Source organism: Embiotoca jacksoni, unplaced genomic scaffold, assembly GCF_022577435.1.
Source record: "Embiotoca jacksoni isolate LCO1_2020_lvr unplaced genomic scaffold, fEmbJac1.0.p SCAF_3, whole genome shotgun sequence".
Taxonomy (NCBI): Eukaryota; Metazoa; Chordata; class Actinopteri; family Embiotocidae; genus Embiotoca; species Embiotoca jacksoni.
The window spans coordinates 24,246,340-24,259,362 of record NW_027185381.1 but is presented as its reverse complement, the minus strand read 5'-3'; the positions used below and the strand labels follow the sequence as shown (position 1 = coordinate 24,259,362).

General features: G+C 41.5%; 1 protein-coding gene across 2 annotated transcripts in view; it reads left to right on the top strand.

The window, feature by feature from the left end:
- ndrg4 (NDRG family member 4) overlaps positions 1-13,023 on the top strand; it is a 68,914-nt gene that overhangs the window by 14,154 nt on the left and 41,737 nt on the right. The window lies entirely within an intron of this gene.

The following is a 13,023-nucleotide window of genomic DNA, read 5'->3' as shown; positions in this document are numbered from 1 at the left end:
GGTGGCAACTTGTTCCAGGTGCCACACTGTGTTGTGAGACTATTCCAGCATGTGCAGTTTGCTCATTCTTCAGATCGTTCATCCCTGTTAATATGAATGTTTTTGTACACATCAACCCGTCGAATGCTACGAACTGCCAAACGTACTGGACTCATTGACTCCCATTAAATTCAGACAGTCCTGAAAACGACTCTGGAGAGTTCAAATTCAGTCTGTGTAGATAAAAATTAGAAGTCAAGCCTTTTTTATTTTATTTTTTTTGCTACGCTCATGCTAACACAATGCTAACTCCGCTTCTTTAAACTAATAGCTTCCAAAAACAAAAAAACGGGCTATTTCTCATCTTTTTTTTCTTGCCGAAATATAATTTTCACCCCGACACCCTTTGAAGCTGAAAAAGAAAAACATAACACCAGTGAGTGCAAATTTGCTGGGATTTAACCACTTAAATAATGTTTTCATAAAATCTTTGAAAAGGAAAAACCTTAACTACAATGCACTAACTTTTTCTACAGCTTACAAATACGGATGCTTGTAAATAAATTCTATCCTATAAGTGCTCATATAAGTACTAATACACTAGCTGATATACGGTTAGTCATGTGGCATGATATTAGTGATAGCGGTGGCTGTCAGTACAGGAATATGAACACGAATATGCCAACGAGAACAGGCTGCATTTTTGTAGAGAAAATACCAAATCGCTAGATTCGCTTTTGATTTTTTTTAAAACAACATGTGCTTTCCGTTCAGATGTGCTTGGTTTGTTAAAAGTTTGTAGTTCTATAGATGAGCTTCTTTTAGACCCAAACTTAGATTGGTTACCGCCTGGCACGGCGTCGCCTCTGAATTTAGCTTCGTGCTTAAGCTCGTCTGGGATTTGAGAATTTTGTGAAATCTACACTCAAAATAAATACGCTTATTGGTTGGTAAAGCTGAGCCCCAAAAAAAAAAGTATTAATGCTGGAACAGTCCACGCTAGCTTAGCATCGGCTGTTATTCACGGCGCTGACGAGGTTCGATTAGGCCACAATATGTGATAGCCTCGTTTTTAGTAGAAGAGACTAACGATCCGTTCCACTAAACCAAAACCAATTCTTTTTAAAAAAAAAAAAAAAAAGAATTCGTTCCTGAATGCAAAAATTCACTATGGATTGTTTTTTTTTACCACAAGCATTGACAGTATGAGACAATTTAATTTATGTTATGGTTCTGCTTCTTCTTTTTTTTTTCGTCACAGTTTGAGAACGGCATTTGTCACTATTTTCGACTCCGCGCAACTCGACTGGGTGAATTTTTGTACTTAAGTTTTTTTTTTTTACTACCCTTTGTCTGTAAAATATCGGTGTACTCAGAAAGGAGTTTAGCATATCAGCATGCCTCGTCATCACACGTACGCACACATCCTTTTCTTCTCAGCGTGTGTCATCTCTTAACTGTCGCCCTTTAGCTCCGAGATGCCGTGCGACCGCCTGGGAGAAAACTGCATGCGGATGATTACGTCTTCGTTGCGGAGCCTTTGTGTGTATGCGACATATACTCTGGGGGGCATTTTCAGTTTCGATAAAGACTCGTACGTTGTGCGTATGCTTGATCTCAACTGTGCGTTCGGATCGTTTTCAGGGCCGACGTCATGATGTGTTAGAGTGAAGGGCGTCATTTCATTACGCGAATGCCGCTGCTGACATATCGGTTATTGAATGTCTGCACTGTGCCCCTCTGTGGTCACTAATGGAGGGTGACTGTTAAAATGGAGACTGGCAGCAGCTTCATGTTGCGTGTGGAAACATGATTTATTTTTTGCCTTCAGCAGAAAAAGAAGCAGGAGTTTTGAAACGTTGCCGGTTACAGATCGGTACAGAAATAGAAATGTGATTGTTTTTTTTGTTTTTTTTTATTTGCGGTTGTGCATTCGGTTATTTGTTCAGAATAAAAATAGAAACCTCCCGTGTCGGGTTCATAATCCATCAAGCTAAAAATACCAGATGTGCTGTGTTTTCTGTATCACTGCTTAGAATTTCCCTCCGAAGGCTGTCAGGTAGCAACAAGAGGAAGGTTCAATCCGATGTTAGGAAAGGAAATGACTTGGGTGTAAATAAATAATGAAAATATATTCATTTCTTTCGGCATCTCCGTACATCAACTTTTATTTAGGCCTTTTCTATTATTCTACATTTCTTCCATTTATTTTTTTCTGGAGTCCCAACCTCCGTCTAAAGTCCGGTTGGTCAGCTTAGCGAACCAGACTGAAGCAAACGATTCATATGAAATCTACATGACACATGCTGGCGATGCAAAACGTGGAATAACAACACAGAATGGCTCTCAAACCCATACACACTTTAGCTGAACTTTTTTGCTTTAGTGACTCACTGACGATGCTTTAAGGCAGTCAGCAAAGTCAACAGCGTCAACTTTACCCTCAAGGTTTTTTTTTGTTTTGTTTTTTAAAGGCTTCCACGAATTACTTGTCAGATTTTGTCATGATTATCTGTTCAGCGAGACTGCTGGTTGTCTACATTTTGCTGTAGCAAAGACGGCAGTAAACATAGCCTGTTTCTAATGGCTCAGATACACAGACATTTGTGAATTTTGAATTCGAAAGGTTCATTGCAAATTGAATTCAAACAGCAGCTCGAATCTAAAATATCTAAAATGTCTCAACCGTGACTGGTAAAGAAAGGCAAGATACCAAACAATAATCCCCCCCCCAAAAAAAAAAAAAAAAAAAATTAACAGAGAAAACAAAACATCACTGTTGGTTAGATACCATTATAGACTTAATTAAAACTAACATCAATAGTATGTCTTTGTACTGTATAACTATCTTACCAATTTTTTTTTTTTCAACATCAGTACATCTTATTTCATTGGTGGTAAAATATCACCCAGATATTTTAGTCCAGATCTAAACCCTCGATTCCGCTGCGTGATTTTATTTCAACCTCCAGTTCAGTAAGAAATAAAACCCTCATCACGACTGTTTGGGTTGTGGGCGACGGCCGGCACGTTTCCGAAGGAAGTGACCGCCGTTCGCTCAGGAAACCGTTCGCCGCGCCGGCGCGCTCCACTGAGCTTTGCTCCTTGACATCTGGCTCGCCGTTCGGGTCAGGAAGGAGTACGGCGGACGCTCCCCAACCCCCCATCAGTGTACTGCTGGCGGCCACACACTGTCTGCCCGTCTGCCCTGCTGGCGTCCGCCCCGCAGCTCCGTGGGCGGACCGTAGAAACACAACCGCTAGAAGGGACATTTGGTTTGCATTTTTCAAGTGCAGCTGCTTGGACGATCCGACTGTGCCATTCAGCTCGAGCCAAATAAATACAAGTCAGTGTGTGTGAATGTGGGCGACTGAAATATAGCGTTCGGCGCTAGCTGCTGGTCTCAGCGCGACGCTAGGTGAGAGATTACTGTCGGCGCGTTCGAAGAATTCAACGCTGCATAAGAAACAAACCAGTGAGAGGCAAATGTGACCTTTTCGGCGTGAAGCGTTTGTTTTTTTTCTCTGAACCGTGAGTTAACAAGGCGGAGATATACTCGGTGAATGTCATGAGTCACTGGTGCGAGAGTGACAGAAGCTGTTCAATGTACCGTACAGTGATTACCTTTGTCGGCCTCCACCAACTGGACCCCACACATCTCCTTAAAGACACTAAATTATGTTATGTACCTAATTTATGTGCACAAAAATGTATTTAGTGAGAAAATGCGTTAGAATAATGCAAAAAATATCTTATAGAAGCAAGAAAAGGTTCAAATATGAATGAGAAACTGGTCAAAATCATTTTTTTGTCATTGTGGCAGCAAAAGTTTGCAAAGAAAACCTTTTCCTGTAAACCAATGGTAACTAGTTGGCATTCACATTAAAAACAAGGGTACAGTCCTGCTGTATCTGCCCTCCAGGTGTCCTTAAAGCCCGACTTGGCAAAGGAATGAAAACAGCTAACTCAGCAAACCCTGAGAAGCTCTCTGCAAGGCTTTAATATTAAACACTAACGTGTTTTGGTTTGGGGTAGATGGCTTTTTGCCCTTGAGGTTGTTGGCCGTCTTTGAATTTGTGTTTAAAGCAGGTAGATGGATGATGTTATTATTTAGGTCATTATTATTTTTTTATTTTTTTTACACAACAGCAGAGATAACCGCTTTCGGCGGCCGTAAGCGTCACATCAGCTTTTAATTTTTTACCGCTGCGTCGCACTGCGCAGCTTTTCATCCTCGCTTCAAGTTGTCTTATCAAACTTGCCTCACTGTCTACAATTTTGCTGAGTAAAGTCGCAGCTGGGAACATATCGCTGTGTCCGTGAAGCAAGGCATTGATTAAAAATAACAAGTGAAGCCTTTCCTGATGGGAGGAAAAAAAATAAAATAATAATAGGTGAAAATTACTGCCCGAGTAGGCCCGGCCTCTTGTCCACGGTCCTGCCGAGGTGGAATTAATGAGGCGAGTAACTACATGCAAACCCGGCTTCACTTGAATCACTGATCACTCACTGATCACACCTCGGGCACTGCTAGCTCCTCGTGAACACGCTCCTTCAAAGACGGGAACACGTCTTCGGATGTTCATCAGCGGAGGAGTCGTTTGGGTTTCGGCACATAAATGATTCCTGTCATGCGTGTTTCAGTCGCTGCGGGTGCTTACACAGCATCCAGGCGAAGTCAGAGTCTGACTAATGGATTCTGTTTTCACTAAGAGCTGCGAAACTCTTCAGCAGATTTGCAAGCGCTTCTATTAAAAACTACATTCGGGTAATATGGAGCTAACATTGGTACACTACTAGAAAACCTGATGGCCAACCTCCCGACAGTAAAAAAATACGAGCTGCACTGTTGATTGCGTTTTGGCTGGAAAAACATTGTGTGCAACCCGCTTATAACAAAGAACAGAAGTACCGATGATGACGGTGGATTGACGGTACAAACAGTTTCCAATTTTCTGGGCTTATGTGCGAGCGGTGTACTTCATGTCCTGGACATCTCGTTTTGCTACGACCTCTCCAGCATAAACACATGCTTAACGGAAAAAACTATTCACAGCCTCACACGTGGAAAGAAACCCGGCAAGGGCGGTTGAATATGACGGCAATTAGGGCAGCTGGAAAGTATCTTTGGATGGAGATCCCAAATCCAAACAACAAAAAATGGCTATTTTGGCCATTGCCGTCTAGTTTTTTTTTTTTTCTTTTACCCGGAAATGACCATATTTGAATGAGAGGGTAAAAAAAAAGGGGGTGAATCTGACCGAGAACTGGAGGACACTACGCCCCGCCCACCTACACCGGCAACCTGACCGCACCCCAGTCATGTCAATCAAACCAGACAACGCCCCCAAACATACAGAGGCCTGATATCTAATTAATGCTGGAATTATTTTCAGATGGACCACCAGAACAATGACACCATAATGAAAAAAATGTAATCTGAGAGAAGTTCATAATTTTGAATGGAAGTCTATTGAAGCCAGAGGTTTTTAGAGGCAGCCCCTGGTGGTCATCAGTGGTACTGTACTTGAAGTCACTTCTGCTTTGGCCTTGCTTTCCATATGTGGAGACTGAGCCCATTCGGTCACATGCTGTTTCATGCAACTGCTTCTGTTTCGCCAGATCTCTACAACGGAGCAAAGTTATTACGACCCACAGAGCCCCCGATAGACACCAATAGGAATATGAAATAAACTAGCTTTATCTTTTAATATGGAGTTTTAAATTGGTCTCCTGTAGCATTAAAACGATTTTTTAAATCTCTTACATTTGTCCTTTAGAAACCTGCCGATACTCAAAGTACTTTCTGAATGAATAAGACCGGAGATGGAAGGCTGAGGGCTTTGTCGTCCTCACGCATTTAAACCGACGTAAGCCTTAACCTTGCACAGAGGCTGATGCAATAAGTCCAGCCCCTCCGGCGGAAACTCAGACCCTGGCGGGGGGCGTTGTTCTCTCACACCGCGACTCCGATGTCCCCACTGAGAGCCGAGTCAAAAATAGAGCTCTGAGCGATCGTGTTGTTATAGGTGCGAGGTCACCGCTGTGTGACTGTACGCTGCCTATGCCCATTTCTTTTTGTTTCTTTTTTTGATTTCTTTTTTTCGGCCTGAATCAGCCCACCATCCCCAAGGAATAAAGTGTGAATGCACAAAACGCTTTTTCTTCCTGCACTATAAAGATGACTTTCAAGCTTACTGTGTAATACTTTTTCTTTTTTTTTTAAAAGGCACAACACTTTCATCTGACAGCACTGACAAGGAAGTTTTTTGTTTTTTTTTAGGCCAGGAAAAAAAAAAAAAAAAAATTGCCTCAGCGTTTCAGTCTGAAGCTAATAGCTGATATTTAATATTTAATCCTCCACTACGACATTGATATCTCCTGCTCTGTGTAGCAGAAGACTCCTCCAGACATTCAGCAGCTATTAATAATTAAAAGTCTCAATATAACCGAGTAACTAATAGTGATTTAAAAAAGAAAAAATAGGCAGCGGTGCTGAGATTTTTTTGTTTTGCATGTAAAAGTGTCAGCAGGTGAATCGTTTTCCGCTCTGACACGTGTCCGTAGACCCAACAGGTTGGACGGTGGAGATAATGTCAGGTGTCGGACTGACTGTCAGTCTGGATTAACATCTCCGCTGTGCTCTCGACTGGAGGGAGCTCCTCCAGGAATCACATCTACTTAGTTCAATAACACAAACAACTGGCAGACAAGATCGAGTCGGAAAGGAAGCAGGCGAGGCGGCAGGTAGAGGAAGGGACGGATGGTAGTGTTGTTGCTTAGCGGTGATAAAGCAGCTACGACAGCCGTCTTATTTTAAAATGTCGACGAGTTTGACGTCTTTTCGATTATGTTTGGATTTTGCTTTTCACTGCTTGAAGGCCTCGACTCACTGAAACGAGGGACGTTAAAACCGCGTGGAACGAAAGCTCAGTGAAGATGACTTCAACCTGAATGACAGCAGACAATGTTTTTTTTTATTGATTTTAAGCTTTCAAAAACTAAACTTCCAGTCTGTGTTGTCACGAGACGGAAAAGTCGACAGACACTACCATTTTATTTGAGCACGTTAGGCGTGAGGGACGCAAGTTATTATTTGCCTCCTTTTGGAGTGGGTACTGTCGATCGAGTCGGTGCTGTACGTTCACCAAAAGCTGGAGTTGCTATATTTACTAAATCTGGATTTACAGAGCGGTTTACCATTTCATTTGAAAGGTCGGCGGTTCAATCTCCGGCTCTTTGTGTCCACATGCTGAAGTGTCTTCGAGCGAGACACCAAACGCCTTGGCACTCGAGCACGGCAGCTTTGTCACCGCTTTTGTGTGAATATGAGTTGATGACGCAAAAATTATAAACCGCTCAAGTAATACAAGTACAGACCATTACACACCAAATACCGGAGCTCCTGGTTCAGGAATGCTGCATTTATAATATCGGTTTATTGGTATGTAATAAATGGAAATTAAGTTAGTACGCAACCAACCTACTGAAAAAAAAGAAGTGGATACGTAGCTAACGACCTACACAGCCAGCATTTACTTATCATTTTTATCTAGAAAATGACAGGCGTATCCAAAGTGCTGTCTTAAGTGGCGTTTGGTTCCAGGACATTTTGGCTTCACCTTTGTATACCGGCAGACTTTTTGCTACTTTTTTTTCCCCTCATCTTGACATAAATTTCTTAGTCGTTGATTTGCAGTTTCGGATCCGCAGCGTTTATATTCCCGGCTGAAGTAAAACATCCGTCTCCGTGTTTTTTTGGGCGTCCTTGTGGCTTGTGCCAGTCACTCTGTCTTCCCGGTCGCTTCATCATCCGGCTGAAGCATGCAGGTAGTGCTTCCGTAGCCTTTGGAGGGCTGTTATCCTCTTTGAAGTGTGGCAGCCATATGTCTAATTAATACACTTGTAGCCTGACGGAGCCGGCGGAGAGGCAGCGGAGGGGAGCCGAGCCTCGGCACTTTGCGTGTGTCGGCGTCGCCTTTGGTGTATGTCAAGCAGACAATCGCAATAAAAAGGCAAGAAGTGTACTACACGTGACTCTTGTGCAAAGTTTTAGTTTTGTGCCTTTATTTCTACGAGTCACGCTCGTGTCCTTATATTTGCCCCTCTGCCGTCCTGACGTCTCTCTTCCTCTCTGTGCCGTCCCACTTTCCAAGTATCGACTCAGCGATTGCACATCGGATCAGATGGCACCCCCTCCCCCCCATCTCCCTCCTCCTCCCCCCCTCCTCCCCCTTCCCTCCTCCCCCCTCTTCCCCTCTCCACATGGCAATGGCAATTGATTTCCTGTCTGACAGGAAGCTTCTCTCAGAGCCTCTTTTTACTGTCCCTGCGTCCGCTGTGCTCCGCCGTCACTGGACCTCTGGCTCCCATCAGCCAGGCGTAGACGCAAGACTTCACAGTACCACAGACCCGGGGACATCCATCCTGATAAGGTTAACATTTGTGGCAAATTTAAAGCTGCTGTAATCTGTGTTTTATACAAACAGCAAATTAAAGTACTCTGTGAAAAGTGGTCCCTTTCAAATAGGAGGTTTTGATATTACCATCCCTGGCCGGGGATTTTAACCCAGTATGAAGCATATGTGAATATATTTGGGCTAAAATGATTCCCCAGGCCCAAAAAACACATTATGGCTTGGGTTAAAATTGGCACGTTAGCTGTTCTGTACGTTAAAGTTACTACTTCCTTAAAGTTATGCAACATTCGTTGTCGTGGCGGCAGGAAACGTAGTTTTAAATGAGTGTCCTGACTCGTTGTTAGAAACAGGAAGCAAACAACGGTCTCCAAGTTTGCTGTTGTATGTAAACCATCCAATCAACCCGCATCCTCTTAATAAGGAACATCTCACTATACTGACATGTCATTTGAACTGCGTCACTTCTCAAGGCAATTTATATGACCACCAGAGGGCGCTTAACTTAAAAAATGCAACTTGTATTAAGCTGCTTACAAGAAAGACCTACTGGTTGTTTTTGGAGGACAGGCTAAATTTCATACGTACTCTAGGTTACTTTATTCTCATGGTTTGAACCAATAATTTCATAATTTATCATAAATAGATTTGTTGTTAAAAGCAGATCAACATACTGTATTTAAAACACTGTATTCAAGACTGCATGTGACGCTGCCTCTAAAGTTTTTAAATAGTGTTCTCACAACCTTGTCCTATACTTTTTACGAGGACTGTAATGAAATAGCCATTATTTTACGACTACGGCTGATGAAAGCATCACTCTGGGGCCGTATTTCTAATTAATGTGTTTGTTTTGTTTTTCACAGCTGCTGCTTTCCAAAAACTTGACATTTATATTTTAAACAAGCCACTTTTCAAAATGGCCACTTCAGGCGAAAACAATGTCTGTGTTTACCTTTTTGTCAGATTAACAAAAACAGAATTGTTTAAAATGAGTCACATTAAAATCATAGTTCCAAGTTTTGCCTCGATTTATATTGTCTTGTGTTGCGAAATCTCCTTTTCCCCCAAATGTGTACAACGGAGTCGAAGAAGGTGACAAACACACCAGGTTGAAAGAAACCACAGCAGTCCGTTTCTGTCATTACCATTTTACTTACTGAGGTGATTTCATTGTGATGTTTAGTGTAATTGTCACTTGCGATAAATGTATTTATTCAATACAGACTGGAATTTAAAGAGTTGGAGGTATGGGGGGACTTCAAACGGCACATTTTGGTTGAATCTAGCAAACGACATAATTATCGAAATGAAGAAAATATAATGTTGAATTCACTGATTCACGATAACCGAGATAAAAAATTAAAAAAAAACTGTGTTAAAGGATGAAATCATTGGTTGCTTTGGATACATGGGCTCATTGAAAAGCGCTCAATATGTACCTTGAATCTGTCCTGCGAAAACATCTGAACAGCAGAAAAGGTCACGGTGATAATCAAAAGACAAGTGGAGTTTCATAACCGTCTACGAACTGGCGGAGGAGGAAAAAGAAAACAGAGAGGAAAGGTTACCGCGGTGCGACTGTGAGATGTGTTATTTGGGACGACGTACTCGTGAACGGAGAACAAAAGAGGGCATTGTGGGTAATTGGAAGCAAGAGAGCAGGGAGGGCAGTGATGATACGTGAATGAGTGAATATGACAAAGCAAAGACTGCTTTATATTTCCTGTTAACAAAGAGGAAATTAATTTGCAAGTAGCAAATAGGTACCTACTCAACATAACAGAAGTGTTTTTATTCCTCCAAAATATCAGTTCTTGCGGTACAGTATGCAACAGCAGTTGTTAAACTTTTCCTATGTTCAGGCGTTAGGAACACATGGTTAAAGGCAGTGAAATATCACAAGCTTGTTTAAAACCAAACAAAATCCACAGAGACTTGAACAAAGCGTGTTTATTTAGATTTAAACAAAACCACAAACAAATATTCTAATAGTCGTTAGAATCGCCGAAATCAAATCGTTCTTCCTTATTTCCTCTGTTTTTATTGGCGAATTTTCAATTAAAAATCGAAAAGTTCAGAGCGAATTTCACGTAAATGTAGCTGGGAAAACAATATTTTTCCTTTTTGCCGTAGAATTGATGTAATAAACACCTCAAAAACATTTTTCCACCTACTGATAAATCAGTTCAGTTTACTTTTTTTTTTTTTTTTTTTTCTTATTGTAATTGGTTTTATGGGCTTAAGATGTATTGCCTGTAAAACAGATCAAATCATGGCATACAAGCTTACCTTTAAACTTTAATATATATATTATTTTTTTGTTATATAGAGACTACAAATAGAGCAGAACAGAGATTCATACTCCGGTGTCAGCTCTGCTTTTTGATGCTCATGAATAACCCGGTGTTGTTGGAAATGGTTGTAAACCTGAGTGAGAAACAGATGAATGCAACATGGTGGGAAAATAAATGTGTAATGATGTAAAAAAAAAAAAAAAAAAAAACGGAGAAGGTGAGCCAGACCCTGTGGGACTGAGCTGGGTTGTCATAGCAACCCTGTCTGGGAGAACTTAAGAGAGAAAAAGAAGCCAGGGAGGCAGAGAAACGAGGACAGGTCCATTTTGTTCTCCTCAACGAGCTGTAAAAGCGTCTTCTCCCCCAAACTAGAACAAAAAAAACACTTTACTCTGAAGGGTCTTTTTTTGTTGTTGTTGCTAATGGTTTTTGGCAGCGTTCCTTTGTGAAACAGAGGCCATAGAAAACAAGTCTGTAAATAACTTCTCACCCACTGACACTTTGGCTGCCTGACCACAGTTGGTGAAGGGGCTGAAGAGAGGCTTTTGAAGTCGGGCCCTCCTCTGCGGAGAGTGGACCGTGACGGCCGCATGCCTCGCTGGTCGTCACAATGGTTTTACTGGGAACGCTTTCGAGCAGATACGCAACACTTGGAGCATCCATGATGTGAGCAGAAACAAGAATGTGTGTTAGAAAAACTGTGGGATGAGTTACGTGGCCGCTTCAGTTTGACGTGACTGTCAACATTTCTCAACGGAAAGTCGAATCGAACGACGACGAAGAGACGAAACGACAGCAAAAACAAGGAAAACTACTGCAGAGTGACTACAGATGCAAAACAACCACATGCAGTGTCTGGAGATGCAAAACGGCCACAAAGACATGCCGAATGATTTCAGGATGTCGACATACAAACACAAAACAGCTACAAAATTAACGCAGCATGGCCAAAGAGATGCAGAAAAACCGTAAACATGATGTAAAATGATCTGCAGACAAAACTTCAACAGACACATGAAATGACAACAGAGACTCAAAACAAATAGAAGCAAAACCATCTCGGAGACACAGAAAACAACCACAAATAAATGCAGCACGTCCACAGACAGGCAAAAGAAACCAGTAGAGACGTAAAATGAAGTTCAGTCAAAACTTCAACTCACAAAACGAGTTTAAAGTGACAATAGAGACTCCAAACTGCTAAGAGACACAAAACAAGCAGAGACTCCAAATCAAATAGAAACGATATCGAAGGGACTCAAAACAACAAACAGAGACTCAAAACAACAAACAAAGACTCAAAACAGCAAACAAAGACTCAAAACTGCAAACAGAGACTCAAAACAACAAACAAAGACTCAAAACAACAAACAAAGACTCAAAACTGCAAACAGACTCAAAACAACAAACGAAGACTCAAAACAACAAACGAAGACTCAAAACAACAAACAGAGACTCAAAACAACAAACGAAGACTCAAAACAACAAACAGAGACTCAAAACAACAAACAGAGACTCAAAACAACAAACAAAGACTCAAAACAACAAACAGACTCACAAAACGAGTTGAAAATGACACGAAAGACAAAAAACTGCAAAGAGACAAAACAACCACTGAGATCAAAACAAATAAGAAGTTAAACAACCACAATGACACAAATGAAAAATAGACGAATCATCTACAAATGAAAAAAAAAATGGACGCAAAAAGACAAAATGAGAAACGCAAAACAACCACATATAACAAAAATATGTAATTTGACTTCAAAATTAATACAGAAACCAAAACATCTGCAAACACGACGCCACAGCATGCTGCATGTAAAGTTGTGTTATCACCAGTATTGGTCCCGAGAGAGCTGCTGTAAAATGTACCGGGTGAAGTGACGTCACCTTCGGAGGCCTGGAGGTGTTCGGTCAGAAAGAAATCAGCTTTCCAGATCGGCGGCTTCAGGCTGCGTTATCTGCTTTTAACCCCGCCGGTGTCGTTAGAGGAAAAGGTCAGACATCACAAAAACCTTTTATAGGAAATACTTTACTGGAACCTCTGAATGCAACAAGTCAGCTTTCAAAAACAGCTTCTCAAGAGCGTTGTCAAGTTTTAACTTCATTGTGGAGCAAACAACGTCATTATTCTCCGACAAAATGTTATCACAATCCGAAACAGTAGCTACAGATCGACTGACCCAGGTTTAAATATCCGGATGTCACACATCATCAGGTTTCTGGTTATTATAAGAAAAACGGCAATAACTTCACCTTAGATGGATGCAAAGTTACACACAAGACAAGAAATCAGTGGAGGACGGCGCCGGCGTCTTTCCAACGGC